Source organism: Manis pentadactyla, chromosome 13 (genome assembly GCF_030020395.1).
Source record: "Manis pentadactyla isolate mManPen7 chromosome 13, mManPen7.hap1, whole genome shotgun sequence".
Classification (NCBI taxonomy): Eukaryota; Metazoa; Chordata; class Mammalia; order Pholidota; family Manidae; genus Manis; species Manis pentadactyla.
This window is the reverse complement of record NC_080031.1, coordinates 22,502,579-22,512,537: the sequence shown is the minus strand read 5'-3', so window position 1 is coordinate 22,512,537 and position 9,959 is coordinate 22,502,579. Positions and strand designations below refer to the sequence as shown.

Genomic DNA, 9,959 nt, shown 5'->3' with positions numbered 1-9,959 from the left:
CATTTCTTCCCCTAGTTTTGGGAAGTTTTCGGCAATTATTTCTTCAAAGACATTTTCTATCCCTTTTTCTGTCTCTTCTCCTTCTGGTATTCCTATAATGCGTATATTATTCCTTTTGATTGGTCACTCAGCTCTCTTAAAATTCTTTCATTCCTGGAGATCCATTTATCTCTCTCTGCATCAGCTTCTCTGCGTTCCTGTTCTCTGTTTTCTAGTCCATTAATGGTCTCTTGCATCTTGTCCATTCTGTTTTGAAGTCCTTCCAGAGCTTGTTTTAATTCTGTGTTCTCCTTCCTTAGTTCTTGCATATTTCTCTCCAAGTCCATCAGCATGGTTATGACTTTTGTTCTGAATTCTTTTTCAGGAAGACTGGCGAAATCTATCCCCCCAGTTTCCTTCTCGGGGGAAGATGTAGCCGATGCCGAAGCTGTCTGGGTTAGTATTGTCTGTATCATATTTTTTTGCCTTTTCATGTTGACAGGTGCTATTGACTGTCAGCTGGGAAGGCCAAACTTTTCACTTGCTACTGGCCTTTCTTTACTGGGACAACTGCGGCCCCTAGTGGCTTGTGTTGGGTAATTGCGTGTAGACTGGGTCTTTGTGTCTTGCCTGGCCGGAAGGGAGAAATTTCCCTTTCCGTGGCCGTTTTACCTTAGGCTGCTTCTCTGCTTTTGCAGCACCCGGAGGGGTAATGGCCGGGGTTGTGTTTGGCTGTTTACCTCCGTGAGGGGTCTCAGAGCTGTTGCCCAGGGGGTTAGTGCTCCCGGTTTTCCCTGTAATTTCCAGCTGCTGGACTGTGACCTGGGTTGTTTCCGTCAATCTGTTAAGTTCCTGTCCCTTTAAGACTTTCAAAAAGCCCCTGCTTTTCTTTGTCACAGGGCTTCAGCTTCGGCACCCACTCAGAGGTCTTGCTGCCCTGTTTCCCTAGTATCCAGGGCCCCCTGCGCATGCACTGTGTCAGTGCTCTGGTGCTGGTGGCTGGGGCTGGGTTTTCAGCAGTCCTGGGCTCCCTCTCCCTCCCGCCGGGAGCTGGGGGGAGGGGCGCTTGGGTCCCGCCGGGCCGGGGCTTGTATCTTACCCCTTTCACCAGGCGCTGGGTTCTCGCTGGTGTAGTTGTAGTCTGGCTGTTGTCCTGTGTATTCTGGTCTCTCTTTTATGATTAGTTGTATTTGTTGTATTTTCAAAAATATATATGTTTTTGGAGGGGATTCCCACTGTCCTACTCACGCCGCTATGGTGGCTCTGCCTCAGGCTTTTGGTTTTTAATGGTAAAAGCTCTATTACTAAACTTACAAGAGATTTTAAAAGAATAATAAGGTATTATTTTGAATATAATATGGCCAATTAATTGAAATATATATATAATGTACAAAATTCTCAAATGATATAAACTACCACAACTCATTTAAAAAGAATTAATAGATAATCTCAATATCTATTTATCTTAAAGAACTGAATTTTCTGTCTCAAAACTACAAAATAGAAATCTGTCCCCATTTACCCCTTTATATATTGCTTCAATGGTGAATTCTTCAAAAACTTAAATAAGAAACCACGCTTACTTTACATAAATGTTAAACAAAAAAAGGAGCAATTACATCTGAAGTCATTTTATGCCACCACCATTTCTCTTATACTTACCCATTTTTGAAGTATTGTAATACATTCTTTAGATTTTTTCCATAGATAGTCGTATCACTTGTAAAAAAAACAGGTTTGTTTCTTCCAGTCTGAATGATTTTTTTTTCATTGTAGTGAGTTTTTGCAAGATTTCAGGAAATCAAATCAATATACAAAAATTTATTGTATTTTCCATTAGTAAAAAATAATGAGAAAATGAAATTTGTACATGTCATGTGCAGTACTATCAACGCATGAAATATTTAAGGATAAATCTCACAAGATGTATGTAACAGTATATATGAATTGCATAAGTCTTTAGAGAGAAACTTAAAAAGACATTAATAATAGAGAATAATTCCATGCTTCCAGATCAGATGACGGGACTTCATTAAGAAGTCTGTCTACACACCTGAAATTGCTATCTATGAAAGCACCCCCAATATTAGAGCAGTCTTTTTTATTGCAACTTAAAAGATTTTTCTAACATTAATTGAAATGAAAGGCCTACACATTAGCCTCAACAACGTTATAAAAGGCCAAACTTGAAGAACTTACCCAACCTGATTTAATGGTAGATTATGAAGCTTCAGAAATCAAAACACTATGATATTTTTATAAACGTAAACAAGAGATCAATGAAATAGCGTGTCTGAAGGATATCCAATGGTTTGTGTACGATGGAGGGGAGTTGATTAACTGACCTTACATGTACACATTTTAGGCTTATATGACCTGGTTAATTTATATTTCAAGGTCCACTTTCTATGTAAATCTATGTCTAAAACTTAAACCAATAAACATATCCTAAAACATGTTGAGATTTTCAAAATAATTTCAGAGAATTGTCCCAAATGTGTTTGAATAATTGGTTTTTCTCTTGCCACTAAAGATAATTTCATTACTATAAAAATACCTAAGCTCACTTTAGTTTAAGTGTATATGAATCACAAGCAGAATTCCACTTGATTGCGAGAGCAGTAAGTTAAGCGTTAATGAAATCTTCAAATTGCAGTGGACGATACTGAGTCCATTTTCATGCTTTTATATTTTCCCGTATTATTATCAAGGAATGGCCCAGTTTTTGATAGCATATCCCAGTGATATGTAATTTCTTAACTCTGAAAAACCTGCCATCCTAAAATAAACTTGTTTTGTCTGATTCATTTAAAGTAAGTGTTTAAAAGACCATATTCTGATACCACGAGTGAAAATTTGGTCTTACAGTGAACACACTACTTTAACTATAAGAGAAATTATTCATATAATTTTGGGAGCACCACCAGAAGAGACTGCAGCATTTTTATGCAATACTCCCAAGGAAATAAGGCAATAATTTGACTACGTTTTGATTAAAATCCAGGGAAATTTCAGGGAAGTGATCAGTGTTAAGGTCTGCTCTACAACAACCAATTCTTTCTTAATTTTCTTTCTTTTTACTTAACAGATTTGCAAAACTGAATGTATCCTGATCATTTCAATTACATCTGAACTGTGATAAACATTTGTTTTCTTTATTCATATACCTTGTTTTTATGGAAATTTCAGAATTTCTCACTCAAAAAGGCAAAGGAACTTTTGAACCATGTTATGTGCATAAACCGTGTTATGTGTATGAACCTTGCATGGGACTGCAGTGTTTCATATTGTTCCCGGTGTTCCTAGTTTATTTCTGAATTCTATAAAACTATGTCAGCTCTATATATGTGGACAGTGATGCTGAGATGGGTTAGCAATAATCTCTATCTTCAGAAAGTTATGGAAGAGAAAGTGAATCCATTTCCTGAGATCCTTATGAAAGCTTTTGATATGCATTAAGGGAATACTTTTAAAAGTTGGTGAGGATAATGTCTATGCTTGTCCTGGGTGATTGATATTTTACAGTACATTGGCAAGACTGAAGATTTAAAAATCTACACACCATCCCTATGTAATACAACTAAAGTGAAAAATAAGACAAATGTAAAACAACATTTCACTTAATATCCAACATCTGAAGTTAACTAGGTATTGGTTTTCATTTTATATTCAGATGATTTCTGCTATCTAACTACAATTTGAATAAAAAAAACAGGTCATCCTTTAGTTTATTGTACATGTCTTCAAGTTTCTATGCTTTTCATTGCTGTCGCTAGTCCACCACTTGCAGAATGGGTCCATAATATTTCTTCCTTTTGTCCTTTATTGCTTCCATTAATTGACAAATTGAGCAAATGTGGTCTAGAATATATAATATTATGTGTTGCAATGATGACAACAATTCTCTCACTGGACTGCACTCAACCACCCCTGTCACTTCTTGCTAACTGAAGTGACTATAATATCATTTCCCTATGATTTCAGGATGAGATTTTAAGAGCTACTGTGGAGGAAATATTTATGATGATGAGAAAACAAACCAGAATCCTACCTGAAGAATGAACATTTTGCTGAAACTTACGGAAAATTATTTCACAATGATTTGGAATTGAAAATGCTGGACCATATATTTTTATGAGCTGCAAGATATACACACATAAACCTTCAGAAAGACAGACTGGGTGATCTGTAATCTCTCACCTTTCATATTTTTTTCTATTGAGATGATGATTCTTCTTCCTCTTGCCACTCCCCTTTGTGTCTCCAGAGAAACCCCCCCTCTCAGTCTGCTCTCAAGTGGGGACACAACCCTGACTGAGTGGGCGTCAGCACAGCTGTCCACTAATACACAGCCTATTACTTTCTGATGCCAATAAATCACTTAGATGCCCTTGATCTGGGTCTCTTTCATTGACTACTAGGGTTTTGGATATTTAGAGTTGCACCCAGTTTAAGTTGTTTACCAACCTACTTTTCTATCTGTTATCTTTAAAGCAATTTGTTTTAGTAAAAACACATATATATAGTAAAGACTATGTCCTCTCTTAAACAGGAATTGGGGTTAGCTGTAATAAGGTAAGGAGTAAATTGATTAATGAACTAAAAAAATCATTGAACTCCATTTAAGTACTGTTCATTGTTGGATACTATGAGCCTCATAACTATTTTTGCTTTGTAAGAAAAATGGAGACTAGGAAGCCTTATTGCAATACAATACTAAGCTCATACAAGGAAAAAATTGTGATTTTTTTCTTGATGAAATTAGAGGGGAGTAATAAAAAATTCTTTGTCAAGACAATATTGGTATTGCTAAAGTTTTCCAATTAAATAGTTGCAAAAATCCTAGAAATGAAATGAAACCTTATAACAATTACTAAGGGGGTGGTACTTCAATACACTGAAATCAACAAATGTTAACTGATCATGATACAACCTCTAGCATGCACAGCCATGGTACAGCTGTTAATCTGTTCTGTCACATGTCATATGTTAGCAATTATAACATGTCAATCTATATGACACCTTTATTAGGAATGTACAGGTAGAGAAAGAAGGTGACAATAATGGGCTAAAACAGTGGGTTCTCTCTAAGTCCACTGACTGAAGACAAGTGTCAGTGATCACTACCCGCATGCCTATGGTGCTTTCCTTCATTTCCCTCACATATTCCAACTTCCCATAGAATAGTGTTATCACTTTTCTTCTCATCAAACCAGGTTATTTTAAAGTACCTTTAAGTACTTCTATCTCAAAAGGTATGCAGTAATTCTGGTGTATTTTTAATTATTATTTAGTCTTTAAAATGTGCATTCCGTTACTTTTTAATTCTGAGAGTTACAGAATTTCATTGTTGTAGTCCCTATACACCAATCATAGGAGTAGCTGAATGTCAAGGCCTTTGTAACACTACAGTTAAAAAATCCCATACATAAGTCTCATTTACCTTAAGAGCTAAAGAAAGCAATGAGAACTATAATAGAATACCATTATATTAAAAAGTCTTTGATACAGTAGTATGGAATATTTCAAGGCTAAATTAATGATAAAATGAAATGAACTTCTTGATAAACAAAGTGAGTTCCTTTGCTTTGCAAGTGTTCAAGAGAAAGCAGGACACCTTATTTCAAAAGTGTTCTGGAGGGAATTATAAATCATAGCAAACCAGCTACACTTAATTTATGAATCCTCACATATTTGAGCTGCTGTGATTATATATATATATTTTTTTCTTTCTTTCTATCATACTAGAGAGTATACTGTATAGGGAATTGTATTTCACATTCAGCAATGCCAGTATTGAACTCTCAGGAAAATAGGGAGTCAGGTTGAGGATTTTAGGAAAGCTACTAGTTTGAGGACAGAAACACAGAAAAAAGTAAGGAGGTCAGGTGCATTGTAGTTGAATGCAGGGGGGAGTCAGGATACACACTGTGATATTGATCTGTTGAGATTCAGTCAAACCATGACTCAGCAAGTACTCAACCAAGGCCCGCAGTTCATCTTTTGCTATCAGAGGTTGTTTTGATATGCCACAGCTATCTCATGCATTTTTCACTTCTGCATTCCTCAGTGTGCAGATGACGGGGTTGAGGAAGGGTGTCTCAATAGTGTAAAATATGGACACCATCTTTTCTATGGGGAAAGTGGTTGGGGGATGTGTATAGATGAATATACAGGGACCAAAGAATAAGATCACTACAGTGATGTGGGAAGTGCAAGTGGAGAGAGCTTTTTTCCTCCCTTCTGCACTGTGGTTTCACAGAGAATGTAAGAGGACAATGTATGAGATCATCAGAATCACAAAACTGAATGAGCAAATGGCCCCACTATTAGACACCACCAGTAGGTTGATCACATAAATGTACGTGCATGCAAGCTACAACAAGGGCTGCATATCACAGCAATAATGATCAATCAAATTGGGTCCACAGAAAGGCAACTTCAAGGCCAGGATAATTTGAGCCATAGAATGTATAAAAGACTCAATCCATGCAAGAACAATCAGAATGATGCAGACCTGCCATCTCATGATGGTTGAGTACTGCAAGGGATTGCAGATGGCCACATAGCGATCAATGTCCAAGAGGACAAGAACAAAGATCTCCATGCAGCCAAATAAATGTAGTGCAAAGACTTGAGTCATGCACTCATTATAAGATACTTTCTTTGCAGAGAGAGCATCCACAATTAGTCTAGGGTCTGTGGAAGTTGAAAAGTAGGAATCAGCAAAGGACAAATAAAACAGGAAGAAGTACATGGGGCTCCCAAGTGTTCGGCTGGACTTGATGGTCACAATAACAAGCAAATTCCCACTATTGTTCCTTCACAGAATACGAAGAAGTTTACAAAGACCATTTTCTGCCTGATAGGATCCTGTGTCAGTCCTAAGAGTATGAATTCAGTTACGCTGCTATTTTGTTGTGTCATTTTAGTTGATGGAGAAAGAAAAGGTTAAAAATAATCTCCCAAGGGAAAAAGAAAAATTTTATGATATGAAGACATATCTGGAGGTCAAAATGTTAGATCACTTATCAATGGGTAATTACTTACCTGCTGTATACTGTTTTTATCTGAATAGTATGGAATTCTTAAAATCAATTTGATATGTTTACCTGATTGCATATTGTATATATTACACAATATGCTTTTACATTCCTTGAACCAAGTTCAGTTATAAAATACTCTTCCAAATATATATATATATATATATATATATATATATATATATAGATAGATAGATAAGTCTTTCTTAATAAACCTAAACACATTCACACATACAGGAGATGAGGTGTGGGTGGAGATAGACACAATACACATAAAATTTTAACAATGAAGACCCTACCGGTTGGCCCAGTCCATCTAGAGACTTCCTTAAATGTGTTGCTATGACCAAGTTTATTTCCTTTCATTTTACCTCTCCTCCTCCCTAGTTATTTAGGGTTAAATTCAGCTGTATTCAACATTGTACTTTTTTACTATACTATGTTGTATAAAGGCAAATCCTTTCCCCATTCATTGTTTTTCTGAGTCTTTCAACATGCCTTATTAATACATAGAGTCATTGAGACTAAAACAAAGGAGAAATACAGGAAGAAAATTTGCTGTAAATCAGAACAATCTTTTAAATTTATGGTTCACTGTTAAGCACCAGGAGTTGAGAAATGAGCTCAGAAAGCTCCAAATCATAACTAAAATTTTCAGTAGTATTCTTGTGATATTTATTTTGACCATGATGTACTCTGATTTCAAGTAAGAAAAGATAGAAATAAAAAGAGAATTAATATTTATTAATGTCTGACTATGTGCCAAACAGTGGATGCCTTGTTTATGTACCTTTATATTCTCCAAACAGTAGCATAGTCCATAACAAATTTTAGTGTCAAACTGGTAAAATATACTTACAACTCACATTCCAGATAAAAGCATAATTTTCAAGGATCAATGGATTTCACACTGCTATCTTAAAAACACACACAAAAAAATGAATAATGGGGAAAAGAACCAATTATAAATAATATGCTCATAAAGAAAGATGTTTAATTTCATTCATAGTTAAATATATTCAAATTAAACTTCCAATTAGATTATCATTTTCACTTATGTTGAATAGAGTAATCTTTACAATAAAAGACTGTTGACATATATTGCTGACAATCACCCTAAATGTAAATGGACTGAATGCAATGATCAAAAGACATAGAGTCACTGAATGAATAAAAAAACAAGACCCATCTATATGCTGCCTGCAAGAGACTCACTTTAAACCCAAAGACATACACAGACTAAAAGTGAAGGGATGGGAAAAGATATTTCATGCAACTAATGGAGAGACAAAAAGGAGGAGTTGCAATACTTGTATCAGACAAAATAGACTTCAAAACAAAGAAAGTAACAAGAGACAAAGATGGACATTACATAATGATAAAGGGGTCAATCAAACAAGAAAATAAAACCACTATAAATATCTATGCTCCCAACACAGCAGCACCTACATATGTGAAACAAATACTAACAGAATTAAAAGGGGAAATAGAATGTAATGCATTCATTCTAGGAGACTTCAGCACCCACTCACTCCAAAGGACAGATCCACCAGACAGAAATAAGAAAGGACACAGAAGCGCTGAACAACACAATAGAACAAATGGACGTAACAGACATCTACAGAACTCTACACCCAAAAGCAACAACAGAATACACATTCTTCTCAAGTGCAAATGGAACATTTTCAAGAATAGATCATAAACTAGGCCGCAAAAAGAGCTTCAGTAAATTCAAAAATATTGAAATTGTACCAACCAGTTTCTCAGATCACAAAGCTATGAAACTAGAAATAAATTTTGCAAAGAAAATGAAAAATCCCACAAACAAACAGAGGCTTCACAACATGCTCCTAAATAACCAATGGATCAATGATCAAATAAAAACAGAGATCAAGCAATATATGGAGACAAATGACAACAATAATTCAACACCACAAAATCTATGGGACACAGCCAAGGCTGTGCTAGGAGGAAAGTATATTGCAGTGCAGGCCTACCTCAAGAAAGAAGAACAATCCCATATAAGCAGTCTAAACTCACAATTAATGAAACTAGGAAAAGAACAACAAATGAGTCCCAAAGTCAGTAGAAGGATGGACATAATAAAGATTAGAGCACAAATAAATAAAATTGAGAAGAATAAAACAATAGAAAGAATCAATGAAAGCAAGAGCTGTTTCTTCGAGAAAATAAACAAAATACATAAACCCCTAGCCAGACTTATCAAGAAAAAAAGAGAGTCTACACACATAAACAGAATCATAAATGAGAAAGGAAAAATCACTACAGACACCATAGAAATACAAAGAATTATTACAGAATACTATGAAAAATTATACGCTAACAAACTGGATAATCTAGAAGAAATGGACAACTTTCTAGAAAAATACAACCTTCCAAGGCTCACCCAGGAAGAAACAGAAAATCTGAACAGACGACCAATTACCAGCAACAAAATTGAACTTGTAATAAAAAATCTACCTAAGAAAAAACTCCTGATCCAGATGATCTCCCCACTGAATTTTATCAAACATTTAGTGAAGACTTAATACCTATTCTCCTTAAACTTTTCCAAAAAACAGAAGAGGAGGGAATACTTCCAAACTAATTCTATGAGGCCATCATCACTCTAATACCAAAAGCAGGCAAAGACACCACAAAAAAAGAAAATTACCTACCAATATCCCTGATGAACATAGATGCAAAAATACCCAACAAAATATTAGCAAAGTGAATTAAAAAATACATAAAAAAGATCATCCATCATGATCAAGTTGCATTTATGCCAGGGATGCAAGGATGGTACAACATTCGAAAATCCATCAACATCATCCACCACATCAACAAAAAGAAGGACAAAAACAACATGATCATGTCCATAGATGCTGCAAAAGCATTTGACAAAATTCAACATCCATTCATGATAAAAACTCTCAA

At 35.4% G+C, this 9,959-nt stretch overlaps 1 pseudogene; it reads right to left on the bottom strand.

The window, feature by feature from the left end:
• Window positions 1–5,975: 5,975 nt before the first annotated feature.
• Window positions 5,976–6,894, bottom strand: LOC118915928 (olfactory receptor 4C11-like; annotated as a pseudogene).
• Between the last annotated feature and the right edge of the window lie 3,065 nt (window positions 6,895–9,959).